The sequence below is a fragment of the Oncorhynchus gorbuscha genome, linkage group LG15 (assembly GCF_021184085.1).
Source record: "Oncorhynchus gorbuscha isolate QuinsamMale2020 ecotype Even-year linkage group LG15, OgorEven_v1.0, whole genome shotgun sequence".
NCBI lineage: Eukaryota > Metazoa > Chordata > Actinopteri > Salmoniformes > Salmonidae > Oncorhynchus > Oncorhynchus gorbuscha.
This window is the reverse complement of record NC_060187.1, coordinates 33,759,418-33,784,093: the sequence shown is the minus strand read 5'-3', so window position 1 is coordinate 33,784,093 and position 24,676 is coordinate 33,759,418. Positions and strand designations below refer to the sequence as shown.

General features: G+C 41.1%; 2 long non-coding RNA genes across 5 annotated transcripts in view; one reads left to right on the top strand and one right to left on the bottom strand.

The window, feature by feature from the left end:
* Nucleotides 1–24,110, top strand: part of LOC123996972 — a 55,928-nt gene extending 31,818 nt beyond the window's left edge. For 2 of the 4 annotated variants that reach the window (XR_006832061.1, XR_006832060.1), the window contains 5 exons: nt 209–318; nt 1,998–2,102; nt 13,340–13,419; nt 18,208–18,292; nt 21,192–24,110. This is a non-coding gene — a long non-coding RNA (uncharacterized LOC123996972). The remainder of the gene's footprint in view (nt 1–208; nt 319–1,997; nt 2,103–13,339; nt 13,420–18,207; nt 18,293–21,191) is intronic. The other 2 variants (XR_006832062.1, XR_006832063.1) reach the window with 2 other exon arrangements.
* LOC123996973 lies at nt 13,323–14,238 on the bottom strand. The gene is made up of 3 exons (XR_006832064.1): nt 14,036–14,238; nt 13,598–13,662; nt 13,323–13,431 (listed from the first exon to the last, which is right to left on the bottom strand). It is a non-coding gene; the product is annotated as an uncharacterized LOC123996973 (long non-coding RNA).
* Nucleotides 24,111–24,676: the final 566 nt, after the last annotated feature.

The following is a 24,676-nucleotide window of genomic DNA, read 5'->3' as shown; positions in this document are numbered from 1 at the left end:
TCCAGGGAAACAGGAATAAAATAAAGCTATAATGTGCTAAATCTGAAATCATATTTCATCATAACTATCAACAAAGACAAAATCATAGCAAATCATTTTATTGTGTGGTTGCTTCTGTGTCCATGTGCAGGCATGCATGCATTTGTCATTTTAAATCTTTAGATGATTAAGACTCCGGTTAACGACGTTTTATTTGTTTTTGTGAAAGGAGCTATGCGCCTAAGGATTACGAAGGACTATCGTGCAAAGTTTGTTGCCTGTAAACCAATGCTTTGAGGTGAAGATTATTCGCCCAAAATGTTCAAGATTCTCACCAAGGTATTCGTTCATTTTATATTTTTACATAATCAATACACTCATAATTTGATTTATTTGAATTCTAATTCAAATTGAGAACAGGTTTGTTCGGGGCATGCATATGATTTAAAACAGGCCTATACTGGTTTGAAATAAGTTTACCTCTCATGGATCAGAAAACAAAGTTTGAATGTGACAACATAGACGTTGAGACAGTCCATTTGAGCGGCTGGATTTTAAAGGCATGTTTGTAGTATCGATCATTTAAAATGTAATAACATTAACGGCTCTTGATATATGAATATAAATAGACCCACTGAGCAACAAGGAAACAAATATGTTATATTACAAATAGGCATATTGTTACACGCAGGGCTACTTGTCTTGAAAGCATGCATGCACCACATCAACAGCATTTTTTCATTGTCGCTCCATATTAATTTGATTATTCGTTTAGTATCAAATTGTTCGACCGTCTTACACTAAGTGTAGCCTGTTTAATGATTAAATCATATGGAAAGTATTTTTGCAAAGAATCAAAAGACCCAAACAGCTCAAATAATTTTCACCCAGAGGCCTAAATACTGTTGCTCCATCTTCGAGTGGCCATTGAATTCACTATTTATTCAAATTGAGATTTTTAAGATAACCACGGTTCACACAGTTCATGTCCATGGGTCGATGGGCAAACCTTTAAAAAAAATATTCCTGAAGTGTTCGCACTGTCATCTGTTGTTTCAAAACAAAAAGCCCTAGATGAGGTTATGCGTTGAATATAACCACGTTTTAAATCTGGGGGTGTTAAACAATTATTTTTTCCTGAACTGTAGAGGTAGATTTGCACTGTTGCTTGCCAAGGCTGGGAAGCTTCTATTACACTAGGTCTCAGGGGAGAGGAGCTCACATTAACCGCTAAATGAATATTTGACGAGGGCTCATTTCAAAGTATTATTCGACAAACGTGTCCCTACCGGACTTTCAAGGGGTCAGGGAGCAGTGGTTCAATTAATTATTTATACAAGCAGTGGAATTGGTTGTAATAGCTGAACATGTTTCATAAACTAGGATTTTTAAAGGTCGAGTGTGTTTATTTTAATTTAATGGAAGCAGGATTGGCCCATGTCATCATATGTGAAATATTGAAGTATGAGCGTTTAGCTGTAGTTTCATTAGTGTTTTGGGGGGGAATGGGAGAAAATAAACATTTGATAGCATATATGCATTTTACCTTTAAAGTCTATTGCAAACACGTAAGTGAAAAACATGCATGAAAATATCAACGGAGCACTTTTTTTTGTAGAGAGGTGTCGACTATATTCCCAGTAGTTGTGATAAGGTACAGGGCATGAACTAGCAATTATATTAGGCTACTGGACCTATTGAACTTGAGACTTTTGTGTTGGACTTCCATTGAGAGACTCGTCTTCTACACGTTGAATAAGGGATATAATGCTTTTTCTATTCCCTGGAGGAGCAGTAATCAGTCAAGGAATCCCCCTGTTGGCTTCACCACAGTAGGAGGAAAGTATAAAAGAGGAGTGTTGAAAATTATTTTCAATTGCGTCATTTAATCTCAAAGCGCCTAATGGCTGGTGTTCAATCCTCTCATGTTTTGAATGCTTGGACGTAGGCCCCCATATGCTTGGATATAGGCACTCGTAAAACATTGACAACTAAATATATCGTTTTGTGTGATTTAGGATAACAGCACTGTATAAGAAGAGGACCCAATGGTTCCAAAAGGCCTGGTTTTGCTCTACCGCCGTCTGCCCGGTCTGCCGCAGCTATTTGGACAGCAACAGGTGGTAAGCGCGCTGTTTTGCTCATAGTAAAACCCCTCAGATATGATCTTTTGAGATCTTTGTGAAATGACACGCTCTTCCTGGATAGTAATTATCATAACATATGAGGGCCCAACGTGTATAAACACATGCTAATCTCTAGTGTCCAGATCTCATTCATATGGGTAGGAAGATATAGCCTACGGCAAGAGACCTCCATATTTAATAAGATATAGGCTATGTTATATTTGTAGGGCTATACAACTTTTGTAGTTAATAAAAGGTGTATCGTTTGATAAATTATATACAAACGTGAGAGATGTGTCCCATAGTGTTCTCTGATCCAGAGGTAGTGGAATATGCGCACAAGTAATGGTCGCCAACTAGGCTTCTAATCCAACCCCTAATCAGTCACCAGATTTAGCCTATTGATAGTACGGAGTAATGACGTCACATGTACTAGATTGGTAAATAGAGTACTTAATTTTCTCCTTGGATAATATTTTATTGGACATACCACGTGCGAGAGTGTGTTCTTATAACATGTTATGTATAAAATAATAAAACATCTAGATTCAAGTAATTGTATAGACAACAAGAAAAGGCCTACGCGTATTACTATTTGCCTACAACTTTATTTCGACTGGTGGCATAATAGATGTTGAAAGATTATATTTGATTACTTATTAGTATTGTTGATGTTGTATTGTTGTTGATATTTGTACGAATTTATTAAGCTATTTCTGCTGGAAAATGTTATGTCTCGTTACGCACATCATTGGGATTATCCATTGATAAGGTTCTAACTAATGGCTACACTGTAAAGAAAACGACTTTTCTCTATAGTAATGACTTTTCTCGCTTTCTCTGCTGTAGTTTGAGGAGTTGGGGGTTGTAGTGGACGGCTTTCTGTGGGGGGATGCAGCATTGTGAGATTCGTTGCATTGAAATCTGTCAGATATGCCATCTATTTTAAGTCTCTGGTGGGGTGAATGGCAGTCGCTCCCTGATCCAGTGCAGGTGCAGGGAAGCAGGGGGATGGGGGTCTCTGCGCGGCCAAAATGCGCATCCTGTTCAATAGACCACACAATGTCAGCCAGCATGCCATCATCTCTGCGCCTCTCATACATTCTCAGAGCAGTGCAGGCTTTACCAGCTCGCCAGCAGATATACCGACGTAGCCTACACAAGCGCGGGACCGAATGACTCTCAAGATTGTTTAATGATCACTTTTTCTGTTTTTATCATTCATGTTTGATAATGAAAGGTTTATAGCCATATGCAAATGTGTGCTTTGAGAACATCATACATTATTTGAAAACATTCTTCAAGTTATTTCCGTTTGATTGATGTGGTGTGATCTTATCCCACTGGTCAAAAACTGTTTGAGTCAACGTTGTTTCCACGTCATTTCAACAACAAAAATATTAAATGTGATGACATTGAATTGACCTAGAAGACTGATTTGGATTTTTAAAAAGTAATCAATGTAACGGAATTTCGTCTTCTTTTCAGCCAACTTTGAACCAAAATCCAATTACATGCTGACATTTTTTTGTTGATTTCACGTTGAATTCACATTAGTTAACAACTCAACCAAATGTAAATCAAAACTAGACGTTGAATTGATGTTTGTGCCCAGTGAGATGTTAGTAATAGTAGAATGTCGAACCTTCTTTTTCATAATCATCACCATGGCCATTTAAGTTGTTTTCGATTGTGGACACACCCTAATTTGATTGATGGTGGATTTTAAATTGTAAAACAGCGGCCCTAAACTCATTACATATTCTGGTTTCTAGGAGAGACGGGATTAGAACAGGGACGACAGTTCAATGGATTAGTAGCCTACCAGTGTGTTAGTAAATACAATATACCACTGTACTCAAGTTGCTATGGAGGCCGCTGGCACTTGCCTATAATTCTAACCAAACCGCGGTATGTAGCCCTGATAAGATACAACAGTTGGTCTCTCAAGTTTCACTATTTCAGTGACTCCAGTTGTTTTGTGTTTTAATCTAAAAAATATCAAACTTAACACTTTTGAGGGAGAAGTTGAGAGTATTTGTTGCTGATTGAATTTAACATATCTGCACTAATCAGGTTATTAACAGCACATTGAATGCTCTTCCAATGATGGGATGCAGTAAACGAACTGCTATAATATTGGAAGATTATGCTTTTTATGATGAAGCATGTCACCGCTTATCATAGTTTTACAAACCAGCCGGTTTTAGAGAGGGACATGCTAGAAGTGGCATCTCAAACTTAAATGTACATTGTTTTATAACTAACTAAGTTAATACACTTGCAATGACGGGATATAAGCTGATAATTGGCCCTTTTACTGAACAACAATATAAATCACCATCTCTTTATTTTTTAATAACGTCAAACGCTTCGCTGGATTGGCTCTGACAGTGAATACCTTTTCTCTGTGCAGTGTTGTTGGGAAGGGAACAATGCACATCTAATTGTGGAGATTTCAATAGCTGCATGGCCACTACAAGTGAACAGCAAAGATATTGAACTTAGAGCAGACGACACGTCCACTGTCCGTTCTGGCTTTCACCATTTGTGACTCGAATTCCTTTATTCTAGGAAGGGAAACATTAACATTATTTGCACTGTACGGCCCACTGTCTCCTTCCCATTCAAAGAGTCTAAAGGAAAACTTTAAACGGTTGCCTGTAGCAAAAGTAAAAAATATGTATATCTTGATTGTCAACATTGTCATTGTGTAAAGGGAAATAAGGCTGAGCGGACTTGGAATACTTTCATTTCAGGGACATTGTATCTGTCTGGCTACTGGTCTTTACCGACACATGTATACAGCAGTATGACAGGCAAGCGGTGATGACGGAATACTACACGATAGGCTGAATACATTTTAATCGTGTCGAAAAGTGAAAGCGTAGAACTTTATTGGTTAGGATGTTATTGCGCGGAAACAAAGTTTATTCATGCGCAACTTTGGTCGGACAAGTGTTTCTGCGTTTCCAGTTATTGGACTGTTCACCCTATGCCTAAAACAATATATGTTTTGATGCAGCGGTGCAGCCAGCAGGGGTGTGCAGTAAGATGCAGATCAAGCTCGAGCTTCATGGACCACTGACAGCCTGGGATAAAAACTAGGCGAGGAGCTGAGTGCGCGGGGTGGTGAGCAGAACGTCTGTTTCAGACAGCTTTTAATAGTTGTGCTGCTGTGTTGATACTTCCCTTCAGGCCTTTAACCAAACACAGTTGTGATTAGGTTTTGCTTTTGCAAACCTAATAAATAACATAGCTGAACAATATGCATGATTAAATCTTACAACAATAGAACTTTCATTTGTAAGGTATCTTTCGAAATACCACTTTCTAAGAACTGTGTCTGTGTTTGTGTGTGTGTGTGTGTGGGGGGGGGGGTACCCCAAATATCTTGAATTTAGCCCCTTTTAAGCACAGGTTTAGCCAACGAGCCTCAAATGGTGACAAATATGACTGACCTGTTAACTTATTTCGTTTTGTCAGAGACACCGAGGACCTGAATGTTGCATCTGACTCGTTAGGCCTACTAGACTAAAAAAGTAATATGACAGGACTACCAACTAATGAACAATAAGCCTATTAATAGAACATGTAAAATGGCATAACATGTCTTACACAATCATACAATAAAAAAACGTAACATTTAGTTTTATTTTGTGAAAAGTGTTATGTTTATTCCAAATCTTTCTACAATCATATATGTTACATTGTAGGCCTATATATGACATTCGACACTTTTGGGTAAATATTTAGCAGACAAAACGGGAACTTCTTTGTCATTTCCCAGTAGTGGCAATTGTAACCCTCTGTCGACAACAATGCACTGACTTCCCCAACAGCAGGTCTCATTGTTTACTTAATTCCTTCACGATTTCAGGCTTCATGCACCTCATATTGATCAACGATCACATTATAAACACCTGGGAAAGACCATTTGGGGATTTAAGACAAATCAGTAAGAAATTCAAAAAAAGTATAATCATTAGATACAGTATTTCAATCATTCAATATAAGCATATAGACATGTAGCTAGGCAAACAGTTTGCACTGTAGGCCTAGAAAAGTTTAGCCTTGTCCAACTTCATCAATGTGTTGTTTATCCCTGTGTCAGATCGAGATTGTTTCTGGAAATACATCTACGACACAGCTCGTTTGCTAGCGGCTCATTTTCTGTATGCGTTAGAATAAAGGGTATACAAAGTTTGTCTGAGCACTGAAAGGGCCCCACAACGGCCCTTTATATTTCTCTAGACATGATGCCGGAGTCATTTCAATGGAAGTTGGAGAACTACTCGCCTTGAACACGTGGGTTTGTTGACAAAACAACTAAAATGATCACATATCTACATATTTCAAAAAACGCACACATTTTCCCTATAGGGAAACGATAATATTGGATACCGATATTGGATACCATGATTTAAGTAGGCCTAGCATATTCAGTAGAGTTAGAGACATACATGTGTTAGATAAAACTAAATTAAGTAGACCTGCTCTGACATAAAATATGACATCTCATTGGTCTTAATAATAAACAACAGCAGAATTATTACTCCCAGTGTGAGATTATGTGAGTGTATGACACAATCGAAAAAATATCCTCCATAACTTCAAAATGGTTGTGTTTAAATATACTAAATTACGGATGACTTCCCTCCAACAGTAAATTATGTCCTCCAACTGCTTGCCTATTCTATCACTACCACCAGTACTGGAAAGTCGATTATGTTTAATCCATACATTTCCATGGATTGCATCACCCTAATTATAATACTCAAGACTGCTCTGTGGCTCTCCGTTTTTGAATGGTCTCTCTCATGCCGTTCTGCCGAAACCGTTCTGGAATGGAAAAGTGGGTCTATTAAAAAAGAGTCTCTAGAGACCATCCAAGGCGTTTTTCTGTGACTGATAATGAGGCATGACTCAGATGCGACAAGAGTCTGTCTGCATGGGGTAAACAGCGCCCTGATTGGGAGAGGATGACACTCACTTCTGGGAAACAGGCTATTCATATATTTCTCATAATGCATATTTTTCGTTTCTTAAACGTCCACTGTTGCAAACACAACATTACGTTTTACTCATAAGACAGTGAATAATAATGATGCCCTATTAATTCATTTGTTATAAAGGTCTACACTATTGGGTTTTGGGAGCTGCACCTGTTGCAGGGTTTAGTTAAATATAGGGCAAAGAGACAGAGGGGGTAGGAGGTATGCTGTTCTGAACTGCATTTGATTGTAAATAAGAAGAGTTCACACGCTGATCGAGTGACTAAGGGGAACAAGCGAACCATTTTAAATCAGGTGGCTATCTCCCTATCGCGGAGATCAGAGCTCTGTCACTCCCGAGCTCGTCATTGTGTCCTCCCTGCGAAATGACATCTCCCTCAGAAAAGTGCCTGGATGAGATTTCACTGTCTCTGCGCTATAGGCCCCAACCATTAGCACAACGCAGTGAAACGAGTTATGTAGCCTAGCCTAACACAAGTAAAAACATATCGTCTGCTTCAAGATACGTTTTTCAGAGAGAGGGGGCCACCGTAAACATGTTTTGTTGTTGTTCAAGACCCTATTTTGTATAACCTTCCATAGTTGTAGGTCTACATAGGGAAGTAATGCCCTATATTTCCATGGCTCATTGCTTAACTGATGAAGTGTATGGCCATATGAAGCGAGGCCACACAGTTGGCAGGGTGTCAGACCAAGTTACGACTTCAAGAAGAGATGAAGATCCCAGACAGCTGGAACGCTCTTATTGATTATGTGACGTTTTGCTTGACGATAAGCGGGACATCTAAACCATGAGTACCTTCTACTGCGCGTGCATCCAAACCCGCAATCAGAACATCACTCCATCATAAAGTTGCCCCGGGCGAGAGGAGAAAGGGAAAATTAATTAAATGGATCAATCGATGGAATCATAACTTGGTTACAGAGAATGTAAAAGGTAACATTTGAAAAGTGCAGTATTTGATTAATAGTCATCTTGTTTAGGACTAAGCCTATCTTTCAGTACAACATTTCTGATTGTCTTGAACTTTAGGCCCGTGTAAGAAGCAGCTCAAAGGTTGACCCTTGGGCGATTTCTGTTGCATTCAGTGGGATACAGTAAAGTATCAAAACACTTAATTCTGAAATTCCGAGTAAAAAGTTGAGGGCTGCTCAATAATAAACCAGTTCAGTCCCAGCTTTCTAGAAGGTCTCATAAAAAAAATACACACACAACATATGGAAATAGAGTATTGTCTATCAGGGTTGGGGTCAATTCAGTTTTCAATTCAGAAAGTGAATTTAACTTTAACTCATGAATTGAAAACTCCTCATACAAAACAATACTTTAAAAATGAATTGATCTCAAACATTGTTGTCCAAAAGTAGCACACAGGTGGAATAAGTCTACATACATGGAAATTATATGAAATTGTGGTTTTTATAAGAGAGCAACATTAGTGTGGTTGCATAAATCTGTATTTGTAAATTCCCATTTTGATACCCCAGTTCATTGAAGTAGTGGGAGTGGAAATTGTGCTTGGAATCTTGGACAGGAACAATCACTAAACACAAAGATTTGGTTGACTAAGATAGCTTTTTATTCAGCCTACATTTATTGACATTTAGACAGTACAAATTGAAAGGCCGCAATGGAATTTAATAACAGTTATTCATACATGGGGAGGGGAGGCAGAGAGGGACTTGACCACATTGACACTACAAGAAAAAGCACAAAAACTGCCTACTCCTCCACAACAACAGCCATTATTACAAGGCTTTTATAATTATTATAAATATATAAATTATAATCTGGTAAATAATAAATTATTGTCAATATAACACAGTAGAAGAAATCCAACCTAATAACAAAATAAACTGCAAAAGGTACCATATAAAAAGGACATTCATTGAAAATAAGGAGATGCGACTTTTTTGCCCAGTAGATTACAGTCCTTCTTGTTTCAGTAAGTAGGATAAAGCTTGGAGTGCCTCGTCACCGTGGAAACTGCCAGAACAATTCAGTTGAAGTTTGAGGAGGTCAGCTTGCAGGGTCAACAGCTCCAGCCTCTGCCTGTGCCAACTTCTGTTGGGCTGGGGACTTTTTAGTGGGCGTGTTAGCCCTGGCCTAGCCTTGGGTGGTAAGCAAGTCTGATATACATTTTTTGAGTCAGTTTGCAGCCTAGGCTCTCCAGGTGGCCTGTGAAATCGATTGTAACCCTGTGACCCTGTCTAGCAGAGGCATGGTTGACAACCTGGGTGAGAATTTAGTTGGCACTGACAGATCTCCACAGATTTCAGTACAGCAGTTAGGAGAGAGTTGGTGTGTGTGTGGCTGTTCTATTTAATCAGCTCAAGATTGTGTCGGTTTGTTGCATTACATGTCACTGGAGTTCACCGATCTACTGAGAGGATTTACAATATTTTTTAGTAGTGATGTTTGATTGAGAGTTATCAGGGTGTTCATGCAGTTCTGAAATTCCCAATTTTCCACTTCACATGATAAAAAAAAATAAATAATAATAAACCACAAAAATACCCCCCCCCAAAAAAAGTTTTCATATTGAATTTTCTAGTAGATCAATTACATTAATACATGTCTATATTTGATGATAACTAAAGTTTACATAAGTTAGTGAAATACAGATATCCAACCTTTGCTAATACTTCATGTTTTTAGAATGGTCACGTATGCTTATGACTTTGAAACCTTTGCTTTTCCATGACATAGTTCAGCTTGCTTACATGTCATCCCATGTGGATGGAGGATATGGCTTACCTCCCTGGGTGAAGAGTGAAGGTGCTCATGGCCCTGCAAATATGTGTCAACTTTATCAGTGATTTTGAAATTGTCATGGCGAGTCCCACAGGAGCATGTGTGAATAAAGGGCAGCTCTTCACAGGATATTTCAATCTGCTGTCTCTTTGGTCCTGGATATGCCCCATGGGCTCCCAAATGATGCTATTTGTCACGTTAAACAGACTGCTACTCTCTAGAGGGTGTTCTGTGTGTGTGTGTGTGTGTGTGTGTGTGTGTGTGTGTGTGTGTGTGTGTGTGTGTGTGTGTGTGTGTGTGTGTGTGTGTGTGTGTGTGTGTGTGTGTGTGTGTGTGTGTGTGTGTGTGTGAGTGAGTGCGAGTGCGAGTGAGAGAGAGATAGAAAGAGGGACGACACTAGTCTGAGTGCCTGAGGATGCTATTGTGATTGATTGTATTTGATTGTGTTTGAGTGGGACCTATGTGATGCTTCTCTTCTGAGAGCTTGTATCATCCAAGCAGTTTTCCTGTACCCATAGGGAAGAGAGTGCTGCAAGGTGCATGCCATTCTTATAACTGGAAAAATGCTCGCTCTGTTATTTGGAGATGACATTCATGGAGTGATCCTGTGTTAGCACAATGGACGTGTTTCACTATTCTTTTCAAACTGAATGGTTTCAGCAATAGGTGTAAACTTGAACTCGGCCGAGGGGGAGAATCTCTCTTGCTTTATTTAGCCTCATATCTAATCAATCCTCCCTTCAAGAGAACTATGTCATGTGTGTTCCTATGCAAATGTTTCTGTAAACACTGAATGGTAAAGCACAGAGCTATCCTTAAATTCTCTGTGTCTTTTAACTCCATGCAAATGGCTAACCTACCATTTTCTCTCTACTATTACATTCATATACCAATATTGCCACAAGCATACAAAGCATTTATGTCTTCAACGTAATATTTGCCACTAGCCATTGTTTGTAGTAATGCTTCAGTATTTGTTTGTTCAAATGTGAAAAATCTTCTTCCTGCTGATGTGTAACTCTGTGTCGTATCTGTCGAACTGCTTTGCTTTATCTTGGCCAGGTCGCAATTGTAAATGAGAACTTGTTCCCAACTTGCCTACCTGGTTAAATAAAGGTGAAATAACTAAATAAATACATAAATGTTTGGTGAAGGGCAGGGTCGTGTGCAGAAACAGAGTTGGCATCAGCGACAACAGAGTAAGTACCAGATCCACTTGTAGAGGCTTAATGAACCATTTTTTTTTGTGGCAGCAGCAATATATTTCTGATTACCTTTTGGATTTATTGGGCGTAGTGTGTGTGTGAGTATTCGCACGCGTGCATGTGTGTAGGTGACTGGGTGCCAGTGTGTGTGATTTAATGAGGGATTTTTTGGCAAGTTGGCATTGTTCATCAGTGTCATGGCAGTTTTGTTTCAAAAGTGCTGGTGCTGGAGAAAGAGGGATTTCGGCCCATCAGCAGTATGTGATGTCAGCATGCCCTGACAACAAAGGACAGCTCCAAATCCACGGTGTTTGCAGCATTATGGGGGCCCAGTCTGGGCTGAACATGGCCCCTCTTTCACTGGAACAAACATACTAGAGGACAGCTAGCTAGAGCACCATAACAGAGTGCAGTGCACACACACAACAGGACTTTGCTTTTCAACCCTGTTCATTCATCATCTCCTCCACACTCTGTTACATAAGCTTTACCTATATGAGGATAATATTTGGGAGAAATGTTAATGATAAGGAAGTTGGTTTTTGATAGCGTTATGGTCAATTAGCTGACACTTCCAATCCAACACACAAAATCAGTACAGGGCCTATGCGTTTGTATGAAACATTTTATATTCTATGGGTACATTGTATACAAACAGTGATCAAGTGCCTCAAACTGGGTAAATCTTGAAAGTACAATACTCATTTTCATTGGTCACATTCAGAGCTGTGACTTCCTGAAAATCTTATATGAGCCTTGTTATTTGCCACTTGTGCTCCAACTGTAACAGAAAAACTGATATTCAAAGTAGACACACACCTCTGTTTGGTTAATGCTTTGGCTAAGTCACTGTAAAGCCACCTGCAGTTCTCCTTGCAAGTTAGAATTACATATGGTGATTTCAGTAGTCATGTTGGCACAATAATAACTAGCATGCTTATTATATTATATATATTATTATTATTATCATGCTGTCTGAAGCAGAAGCACTCAAAGAAAACATGGTAACCATGTCTGTATGCATTCTGGGAAATCTACTTAAAAGTCAAAGGATTTCATAATTCAGCATATAGTTTAAATCCTTGTGGGTCTGGAGCTAATAACAAAAGTACAATTCTGTATATTTCTAAACATTTTGCGTCGGCAAATAATTGGGGACATGGCAATGAGGATATTCTTCATCCCTGGCATTATTACCATTAAAAAGTTTAACCTTCTTGAACCTATTTATCTACATCTTCAATAAAGTTCCTCTGAGCCACTCCAAGGAGAGTGAACAGTCTGTGTTTCAGAGACACTGCCAAGCCAAAGAACACAGCGTGGTCTGGCTGGCATTGGCCATGGGTAGGCCCTGAAGGCAGTGTATTGTAAGAGACAGACAGACCACACGGATCCCCAACAAGTCCTCTTTATGATGGGGAAGAATTATGATTGCTATGTCTCGCAGTGGAGCCCTCAGATCAGCCTGTAGTGGGGTTATAGGAGCTAGATGCCTACAGTAACATACAGTAACACAGCGGCCCCCATTCATTACATGCCCATGTGTATTAAACTACTGGAAGAACGCGAGGCAGCTGCAGTATGTAGTCCAACACAAGGCAACACTTTATTTTCTGCTCCCTACTGTCTGTTTTGGTACAGGCCTGTCTGTCTCTGGTACCCTCTGTGTGATTATACAAGCGTGCTCAAAAACTTTCTACAGAGATTTGTTTTCGATGTTTGGTGTGGAAACAATGGTTTCCTTTTGACTAGATAAAGGGGGACTTCATGTTGGAATGGCAACCCTAAAGTGATAAATTTGTATATAGCCACCCTAGTCATAGACTGTTCTCTCTGCTATTGCACAGAAAGCTAGCTGTACCAGAGTGCCAAGTCTAGGTCCAAAAGGCTCCTTAACAGCTTCTACCCCCAAGCCATAAGACTGCTGAACATTTCATCAAATGACCCCCCTCCCCCTTTTTTTACACTTCTGCTAGTCATTGTTTATTATCTGTGCATAGTCACATTTCCTCTACCTACATGTACATATTACCTCAATTACCTCGACTAACCTGTACCCCCACACATTGACTCATTGACATTGACACATTGTAAGTAAGCATTTCACTCTAAGGTGAAAAATATATACAACACCTGTTGTATTCTGTGAAAATTATATTTCCTCAATCTAAAGGCTCCCAGATACAATGCACTGTGTTCTAAATACATATGTAACACATAGTAAACCAGAATTTGTTTATGTGCATTATTTTGTTACAGAAAAGGTGAGAGGAGATTGCTGAAATCCATATGACAAAGACGACATGTCTGCCCAGGAGATGGATACCTCACCAGATATGGTAGGTTTGGGGCTGAAGAGAAGAGACCGGTTGCATGTTATACATTGTTACACCTTGGTACACCTTATTGCGCACAGCTACTATTACTAATATCCCTCCCCTCTAAAAGTAAGTGTTCTCTTCCTTCATTGAGAAATATTCAGACGTTTCCCATTACCTCTGAGAAGCCTTGCCATACCTGTTTTTCCTGGTTGGTTGCATTCTCCAATGCCCTGAGAGGGTGGCAGGCCGGCCCAACAATCACTATTCCAAATTGAGCGTGGCACAAAGAATATGAACTCAGTCATTGGAAGACTGCCATTGGTTGTTCTTTAGAACAGCTGAGTGGTAATTACTCCGAGAGAGGCTGCGTTTAGACAGGCAGCCCAATACTGATATTTTTTTCCACTAATTGGTCTTTTGACCAATCACAGATTTCTTCACGTCAGATTTTTTCAGAGCTGATCTGATTGGTCAAAACACCAATTAGTGAAAAAAAATATCAGAATTGGGTTTCCTGTGCAAACGCAGCCAGAGAGACACCGAAGAAAGTCTACTGATCAATTTACACATCAGTGCACGGTTTCCCGATAGCAATGGAACTTCGTGTTACAAGTGTTTTAACAATGCATCTTACCTACAACGGCCGAAGATGTAACATGTGTTTCCCAAAACACTACGCAGAGAAAACGGTCGCTAATTGCGTCGTTGGAGCATGTGTCGATACTGATAGGATGGAAAGAGAGAAAGCGCTGCTCTCGGTTCAGCTTTCTCCATTGAAATCTTACATTATTATAATTATTTCACAATACTGACGACGGATCAGCTACTAGAAAGATATTACCGCCTACGCCTGCAAATATTGAGTCGGCTTATTCTAATGCTTCTCATTAAAAATGCATAAAATCACAGATTTGCCACGTCACTGCGCATGACTACACATCATGGAATATATTGAGACAAATTAGACAGTAGACTAAAAGTAGCAAAATAGAGCTCAATTGATTGAACATGAAATGCATTTCAATATGATTGAAATAGGCCTATAGTTTACATTTGAATCCAGCCATCTCTGTTTTCGTTTGAAGCATCGTTTTATATGTTGCTTGTTTGTATCAATTGCAAATACGGTATTTGTAATCAACTTTTTTCTGAAGTTATCGGCGGTCACCGATGCGTTTGTTTAACTATGTGACTCTATGTTTCGCGGAGATCTTCTGTGTATAAAATGAGGGCTAAAAAGCATCATTTACGGCGCACTTCTCGGTTCTGGGAGTGGTCTGAGGCAGGCATTAGATTACGAGCGTTTTCAAGTGCAAAGTTAATAACGATGGTTTAGGAGAATAGTTAGGCGATTTAACAATGCTCCTACGAAGGTTCTATTTCGTTGAATTTAGCCTTAAAATGCTTTTGGGAAACCGGGCCCAGATCTGATCCTAATCCACGTCCATTCGATCATTTTAAGATTATTTACAGTATCTTGTCACTTTTTAGTATCGTTAAACCTGGTCCCCATTCTATTCTTGTGCACCTGGTTTGGATTTCCCTCATTAACAAACTGGGACAACACATCATGGAACCACTGAGTTCCTAGTCCACCCCACTTTCTCTACATACAGTGGGGCAAAAAAGTATTGTCAGCCACCAATTTTGCAAGTTCTTAAAAAGATGAGAGGCCTGTAATTTTCATCATAGGTACACTTCAACTATGACAGACAAAATGAGAGAGAAAAAATCCAGAAAATCACATTGTAGGATTTTTCATGAATTTATTTGCAAATTATGGTGGAAAATAAGTATTTGGTCAATAACAAAAGTTTGTCTCAATACTTTGTTATATACCCTTTGTTGGCAATGACAGAGGTCAAACGTTTTCTGTAAGTCTTCACAAGGTTTTCACACACTGTTGCTGGTATTTTGGCCCATTCCTCCATGCAGATCTCCTCTAGAGCAGTGGTGTTTTGGGGCTCTTGCTGGGCAACACAGATGTTCAACTCCCTCCAAAGATTTTCTATGGGGTTGAGATCTGGAGACTGGCTAGGCCACTCCAGGACCTTGAAATGCTTCTTACGAAGCCACTCCTTCGTTGCCCGGGCGGTGTGTTTGGGATCATTGTCATGCTGAAAGACCCAGCCACGTTTCATCTTCAATGCCCTTGCTGATGGTAGGCTTTGTTACTTTGGTCCCAGCTCTCTGCAGGTCATTCACTTGGTTCCCCCGTGTGGTTCTGGGATTTTTGCTCACCATTCTTGTGATCATTTTGACCCCACGGGGTGAGATCTTGCGTGGAGCCCCAGATTGAGGGACATTATTAGTGGTCTTGTATGTTTTCCATTTCCTAGTAATTGCTCCCACAGTTGATTTCTTCGAACCAAGCTGCTTACCTATTGCAGATTCAGTCTTCCCAGCCTGTTGAAGGTCTACAATTTTGTTTCTGGTGTCCTTTGATAGCTCTTTGGTCTTGGCCATAGTGGAGTTTGGAGTGTGACTGTTTGAGGTTGTGGGCCGGTGTCTTTTATACTGTTAACAAGTTCAAACAGGTGCCATTAATACAGGCAACGAGTGGAGGACAGAGGAGCCTCTTAAAGAAGAAGTTACAGGTCTGTGAGAGCCAGAAATCTTGCTTGTTTGTCGGTGACCAAATACTTCTTTTCCACCATAATTTGCAAATAAATTCATAAAAAATCCTACAATGTGATTTTCTGGATTTTGTTTTTTCATTTAGCCTGTCATAGTTGAAGTGTACCTATGATGACAATTACAGGCCTCTCTCATCTTTTTAAGTGGGAGAACTTGCACAATTGGTGGCTGACTAAATACTTTTTTGCCCCACTGTATTTAAAGAAAAAGTGTACATTACTGAACCCTTTTCAGACAGGGACACGTCCCAGTTCTCAGTCCCTTAATGTCCCCAGGCATTGTGAAAGCGTCCCTCCACCCCTACTCTTGTCACACACAGTGCCGAGAGAAAGACGCATTGGGCCCTTGTGGAATGTGGCATGTCTCTGTGAACTATTCCCTGCTTTGTCATAAGAGTTTTGTGTGGTGGAAAAGTTCCCTTTTTTCACACCTCCTCGTTGGTGGCGTAGTGTTGGTCCTCTGCTGCAGCTGGCCTGTGCTCAGGAACAATGACATTCTTTAGGTTTAAGGTCCGTAAAATATGGCTATTTCAAGTCAACAACCTAATGTGTCTGTGTCACCAGCCACGTTAACTGTGAAGCACTTGCCTTCTCCAGTCTTTCAGTTTGATGGGGCAACATGGGGGCAGAGAGGATCCAATATGAGGTGATTTACTGTAAAGCACAGTGGAATATCACCATATCTGAAATGGAAATAATTAATCTCTTATTAGGATGGTTATTTCAGGACAAGTCACAATTTGAATAGAAATTAATCTAATTTTAAAACCTTGGTCACAAAGAGCAAGACTCAATTTAGACCCAATCTAAAATTAATGAGAGCATCTTAAGGGACACAGTGGAATTGGCACAACCTCGTCTATTTATGTTAGTTAAGGACACAAGCTGGAGACGTGTAACCCATTATGGAACCATCAGTTAAAAAGTCTACATTACATTGTCACGACATTGTTGTGATGGTAGGAAGATGGCTTTATGAAGGCGGCTTCCAGAAAGGTATAATCAGGATTTGTTATTTTTGCTCATTTCCATGGTTAAATATTTAGGTAGTGCAATGATTGAATATTGGAGTTTCATATTTGCTTGGTTCAACGGTTGTTGAAATTCAAATAGAGTGAAGTCCCATTGGGGTGCTTGGTTTTATTGACTAAACTCCGGATGGGTAAGTCGAGACTCATTACCCTCACACACATGGCGCTTTGTCCACTTGTCATGTTTGAAGATGAACGTTTCTCTGCTCACACATCCCATTGTCTTCAGATGATGGATTAAACATGTATGTACTTTGGATTGTGATATAGTATTGAAAAGGACTAACGCTTTAACTAATTCCTAATACTGTAACCTGCAGCCCTCATAGAGACAAGTCATTGGGAGGAAAACTGTGATGTATCAAACCAAGTGTAGACATTGTCAATGTTGTTGTGCAGGAATGCAGTGATCTGGGATCTTTCTTGACTTCAAAACATTGTTGGTAGTATGGGAACACATCTGCCTCTCACAGGGCAGCCATCACTCAGGTCAGAGAGGATATGCAGGACTTCTAAGGGAGAATGTGGTGGAGGAGAGGCCAACTCCATCTGTCGGGAGAGTTTGTTCCAGCCGTGCGCCTGGCCACACTGACGGGATTGAGCCCACATGTTTGGGCCACGAGGTTGGGAGGACAGAGCAGAGAGGGACAGGCGGGACAGAGGGGGTAGAGGGGCACTCTGGCTTCCTCCCACAGACCCCAGCATGGTGCTCCTGGAGGCCGGTAGCTGGAGGAGTGGCCCAGGCTCCAGGCCTTTGTCACTGGGGGGGTGAGAGGATGGGGGAGTGGGGGAATACTGGGACCCTGCAGGGAAGGAAGCACATATACCCTCCTCCTCTTCTAACGACAGCAGGGGGGAAAGCACATTACATGCTTGCAAGTCTACCCTCTACTAGTTTTGTATTTACTGAATCTTGCAGGGAGATTGGTTCCTCCTCTCTTACTTTAAAAACTTTTGATGCTCTTGTATGGACATGAAACACCCACATACACACACACATTCAAGATAAGATAAATAACATAATGCCTTATGTGCAGCCAGGCAGTTTAATCAAAAGTATTTGTTTTTATATATATATATTTTTAAATAAAAGGCTATGACATCTCTAGTTCAGATTTTCTCCTTTCTTTCCCCTCTAGTTTTCCCTGCCATGGTTGTGATAATTGGATTTTCTGGACACCTGTATGAGTGCAGTATATCCAGCGGATTATAACCAGGGAAAGGGTGAGTCAACTCTAATTATTGTCAAGCAGCCTCAACCCCCTCTCTCTATAGCATAGTAGCCCAGTCCCTGCTTTCCCATCCACCTCATACCAACAGAACTGGTTTACTGTCTCAGAACAGCCAAGCTATGGAGAGGTAGGCTCGAGGAGGCCTTCAATTGTGAAGTTTCTGTCCCATTCACATCAGCAGGTACAGAAGTTGACACAGTTTACTCAGAGATTGCGAAAATTAGGAAAAGTTGTTTATACACTTAGACAAACCATGAACATTATAAACTCACTTCCGTCTCCAAACACCCCACACTGTGCTGGGCCAAGACGGGAGTAGATAGTGAGTGTTTGTAAACAGTGTGTGACGGGGGGGATGCAGAGACAGGTGAGGAGAAGGGGAGTGCTGGGGTGTGCTTTCCTCTGCTCACGGTCCCACAGAGAAACCTGAGGAGGGAGCTGTGACTGAGCGGGGATGAGCGATGAACAGACAGGGCTTGTCCACAGACAGTCAAAGGGAGAGCTGGAGCTCTTTAACCATGGGGAGGGAGGGGAGCAGGATGGGGAAGGATGGACTCACAAGGTGTCTGGGCCGAGGCAGGTAATTCATCAGGCCATTCTCTCTCTCCAGGATAGGCTGCCCTACCGGCCAGGCCCAGCCAGCAGGAACTTCCCATGGTCACCTCCGCTCTGCTCCGAGGGACTGAGAATCCTAATGAGCTGGAGGGGTCCACATTTACCACGGCTGATTAACTGAGAACAATGAGGCCAAACAGAACTCACTGGCACTCACAGGCACTCACAATAGTGACTAGAGAGCCTCAAGGCGTTGTCTCTGTATTTTTTTGAGGGGAGAGAAAATGAGAGAGTGAGCGAAATAGGAGAATGGGGGGGGGGAAGTGAACAACTGTAGTTTTGTAATGCTTTGTTTTATTTGTTTAGAGGAAATAAGCGATACTTTGAATACTTATTTTCACTATAAAATATCCACGAGGCCATATATGTCCATGGGCAGCACATTGTATTAGTTCCTGTTAAAAAGGTGGGGTATAAAGTTGGAGTTTGGACTACAGCTTATCTAATGATGTTTAAATTATATTTATAGCATGCTAAAAAAGCAGTTGCATCATTAGTCATTTCCTCATGCAAATGAAGCCTAGCTATTTGCCTACATAGGCCTGCTATGTGCAGTGAGACCTAGTTACATCCCCTCACAGGGGCCTAGTGAATGAGGGTTGTTCTGACAGCTAGTGAGTGTCATTTAAACCCAGCCAACCTCCACCGATTACCATCTACACATTTATGGAGAATATGAGCATTATATGGTACCATTTCAATTAATAACCCCTTTTTCACTGACTGAATGCTTTGTAATCCCGACTATGCAATTAGTTTAGAATGGCTAAGAGATCAACTTCATTAGCATTTTTTTGTACTGAAGGTGCCGGCTTGGGCCAAATGTTCGTTCTCAGTGGAAAGCGTATCTCTTTGGAAAAGCTGTTCTAAATTAGTTTCTGTATCAGTTAAAGACTATTTCCTCTCTGCTTTAAACTTGGGTGTGATAGAGGAACCTCTGGAATATTTATGGAGGGGAAAATAAATCCAGAAAGACAATTTTGCCATTTGGTTACATGTTCTGCCTTCCCTTCTTGTGTTTTTCCAATTACTTAATGCTATTTAAATATAGCAGAGCCGACACATGCAGTTCACTGTAGTGGGGCCTGAAATAAGTCACGCTTTAATTGTATTTCATAAATGATAATAGGAGCCCATCACAGTAAGCTAGCTGTAATAAAATGATAAAATGGACAATTATGAAAAAATCCAGGCCCTTAATTTTCTAAACACACTCCAGAGAGCGTCTTTAAGCCGGGCATATTTGACTAGATGCTGAACAGTATTCCCCTCTGTGAGGGCTGCTGAAGTGCTGTGAATTACAGTAGAAGTGTTTTGTATGTTGTACAGTAACGTGTAGTACTACAAACTGTAGTGCCACTTCATGAAATACTATTTATCCAATTGTCTGCAGGGAAAGGTTTATATTCATTATATTCCCTTATGTATATAAGGCCAACTCAAATAATGTCTGGCAGAATAAACCATACAGTACAATATGTGTGCTGAAGGCAGGCCTGAATGTAGACACAACCAGGGTCTGTAAATCAGTCATTTCCCCATCATTGCAGGAAGGATATGGCTGGTTCGTGCATTGGTGTTTGTGGTCCCCTGTCAGCCAGTGGGTCAGACAGAGATAACACCTCTCTCTTTAAGAGGCTCTCAAATTCCCAATCAGTGTTTGACTTGGGAGACAGGTGATTACTCACACCTGGGTACCTGGCCTCTTTCTGCACCTGGACTCCACCCCACCCTGTGCCAAGCATGATCCATCGGTGAGGCAGCATGTGCCATGTGATGACACGCCACCTGCTGGTGGGGTGGGGTGGGGTGGGGCAAACCCGCTGCTTGCTGTCCCGATCAATCAATTAAATATTTTTAATAAGAACAAATTCTTATTTTCAATGACAGGCTAGGAACAGTGGGTTAACTGCCTTGTTCAGGGGCAGAACGACAGGTTTTTACCTTGTCAGCTCGGGGATTCGATCTTGCAACCTTTTGGTCCAACGCTCTAACCACTAGGCTACCTGCCACCGCTTTACACTAAAAAAGAAAACACAAGAAAAGGGAAAATAAAAATTACTCATCACTAAAACTACATCTGAAAGGCATTATGGTAACCTGCACATAAAGCAGGGAAAAGCATGAATTTACACAAGGTAAAATATAAGGACAGGCAATGAATCCCTTTTATCCAGATAAATGAATGACTGTACATTGCTTTTACTTGGAGGGCATCAAGACCTCAACCATGAAATCCTATGGTGCAGTATACCTGTAACATGTCTCTTTCCCAGGTGTCTTTCTGACGTTCTTGATGCACATCCAATGATGAGTGGGTGATGGAGGTCCCTCTGCTGTAACCCTGACCTCCAGAGCATAATGACCGCTCCAAAGACAGGACCTAAGGAAAGATGAGTCCAACGAAACACATCTAGACACCACTGCTTCAGCTGCAAACATGATGGCATGATCTGTCTCTGTGAAGACAAAAACAATGTACCTGTTGTGCAACTCTCATATGGTTGGATCATATGGTTCATTTTGAAACGGTTCAACTGAAACAGTGAAACTTTTTACCAATAGAGGCTACGCTGCTTATGATATGAACTGTATCGTCCGTTGATGTATTATATTTCATGATGTTACATATCTTCAATAAATGTATTGGTGTCTTTGGTAGAAATATTGAGCATTACAATATTTGGAAACTGGGGTAGGGAGTTCACAATCAGAGCAGGGGAAGGTAATTGCAGGTTTTTGTTCCAGCCCTCCAGGACAGAGAATACCCCCCTACACACACCATTTGCCACTGTAGGTTTAGAGATCTACAGATGGCCTCTGTAAATATCTGAATAAGGCTAGCCTCTACCGTGTAAATGATAACACAATTTCTGGTCATCATTGATCTAAATACAGAACATTGTGGGGTAACTATCCTCCAGTATGGTGTGTTATCGTATATTGTTCATGTTGTATCACTGCAACCCTCTGTCACAATAGCTGCCCTCTCTCGCTCTACTTTTTCGCGAAGCTCCCAGGACAGCTTTCAGCCATGGATATTCATCCCCTTTATTTAAAACACACGTGTTCCACTGGCTACCAGTCATTCATCACTGACAACTAGAGTGGGTATGTGTGGCCATTTAGGCTTATTGATTAGCCATATCATTCACAGATATCTCTCTCAAGTATTTACTGTGTACATCAGCAAACAGGAACCACACAGTAAGTGGATATACCTCCTCACTCACACTTGAATATCCTCTGAGAAGAACCCAAGCAGGAAGCGTTTTCTCTGGGGGTGTCAAGTCCAGCCCAGGAGATGGTCAGCATCATGACACTAAGGAAGACCCTTGAGAGAACCAATCGAAGGCCCATCTGTGTTCAGCGCAGAGTGAATCCTGTGTTTCCAGGTTGAAACTGAACGTTATTAAAACAAGTGGGCTGAAAGGTCAGGAGAGAGCAGCCCACAAAAACAAACAATTCATTTGGCATGGAGGTGTAATGGGATGAGATGTGGACTGGGGTCGGGTCTATTGTTCTGCTGGAATTAACCGTGGCAGGTCATGTGTCACTGGGCACTGACCCCGGCCCCATTCAGGAGCCCAAACTCTGCATTAGCCACGGCCCAAAGAGAGGTCAAACATAGTCACAAACCGGGCACACACACAGCCAGTTCTGACCAGGGCAGCACTTACAAAACAAAGAGGGGTATTACCATGCGGTGGTTGTGACACTGGCGGCATCAAAGGCTTTGTGACTCATCCGTTGGCCTGAATCTGTTGGACTGGTGCATATTGGAGGCATTAAGCATGAACAACATGCACCTAAATACTCCTATTTCATCTGTGCAAAGTGTGTGAGCCGGAGGTGACTCCACTCCCCATTCCCACATCCATACCTGGCTGAGGTGCAGAGTTGGAATGAGAGTACAGAGTACAGAGTGAGTCAGAAGAGTGGGTTTGGTTCCCGTGGGGCCTGCTTGGGCATACACTCAGACCACCCATCAGGATTGCTTTGTGCGGTCTAGTCTGCATGCTTCTTTTCCTCTCTGCAGCGTGTCAGTCTTCTTGCATGTGAAGCCAATCGCTCGGCTGTTGTAGGCATTTCCATTTCCACCTGACAGATGCCTGGTGGAACAGTGGCATGTTGTAAAAACATCTGATCCTTTAGCTGCAGGCTACAGATACTGCTAATTGAAAAACGCCTATTCCAATATTATTGTTGCACAGTGCAATCACATTCTATGATTTCTCAAGACTTGGCTGCTTTGCCTCGTTTCACTGACATTCCTCCTCTGTCCACTTGAGCGTATAATCACAACATATTTATTGATTAGAGGACAAACAGTAGCTAGCTCAACTGGACGGTAAATTCCTTTGTTTTATTCCTATTCAGCATGGTGGCAGCAGTACTTCTCCCAGGTAGCTAGACGACAGCCAGCCACAGCTAAAGCAGGCCTTTGCTCCAACATGGCTCTGCGGTCTCTGCCCTAATTGATTGGAAGGGGAAAGGCAGAACAGCTGCCCCAAAGCACAGAGCCAGAATTAAAACTTCAATCCCACTCCCGAACACTCAATTTCATCCATGATCCAGCATTATACAAATGAGTTGAGAACAGACAGCCAGGTGTATGGTTCCCCAGTAGGGTCCCTGGACCCACTGGCCTCAGAACCACAAACTGCTCCCCTCTCTCTCCCAGCAGCACCAGGCCCTCTGTGCACCTTCTGTGCTCCCTCTGTGCTCCCTACCCTCCTACAGACAGCCCCCAGCCAAAACTACAACAGGCCAATTCTAGATTTTAGGGGATCCATTCACAGCACTTTTCATTTAGGTAAGAATCAACAAGAGGGTGTAACACTTAAATGATTATCAGTCCAGTAGCTTTGCCTGCCATTTCTGGGCCCTCCTCCACACACATACATTAACCAGAATATACTATAAAATTAGTAGAAATACTAGCCTACCAATAAGTAGTAAGTACACGCATGACTTTCACAGAGGACAACAAAGGAGATGGATATGCAAAAGCTCAGAGTATGTTAGAAAGTCACTGGGTTAGTTATAGTGTTACACAACCAGTTTCAAATTACAACTGTTTTTAAATGTGATATATATATATTTTACCTTTATTTAACCAGGCAAGTCAGTTAAGAACAAATTCTTATTTTCAATGACAGCCTAGGAACAGTGGGTTAACTGCCTGTTCAGGGGCAGAACAACAGATTTGTACCTTGTCAGCTCTGGGATTTGAACTTGCAACCTTTCGGTTACTAGTCCAACGCTCTAACCACTAGGCTACCCTGCCTAGGCTACAGATACATTAAGAGTGAATTGTGTCAAAATAACACAGAATAAATTAATTGTTAAATGCCCAGAGCAGTCAAAAACATGATTGTCCTGTGTTTTAGACTGTTAAACAGCCACCACTAACATTGAGTGGCTGCTGCCAACACACTGACTCAACTCCAGCCACTTTAATAATGGGAATTGATGGAAATTGATGTAAAATATATCACTAGCCACTTTAAACAATGCTACTTAATATAATGTTTACATACCCTACATTACTCATCTCATTTGTATATGTTTATACTGTATTCTATATCAACTACTGCATCTTTATGTAATACATGTATCACTAGCCACTTTAACTATGCCACTTTGTTTACATATCCTACATTACTCATCTCATATACTGTGCTCGATACCATCTACTGCATCTTGCCTATGCCGTTCTGTACCATCACTCATTCATATATCTTTATGTACATATTCT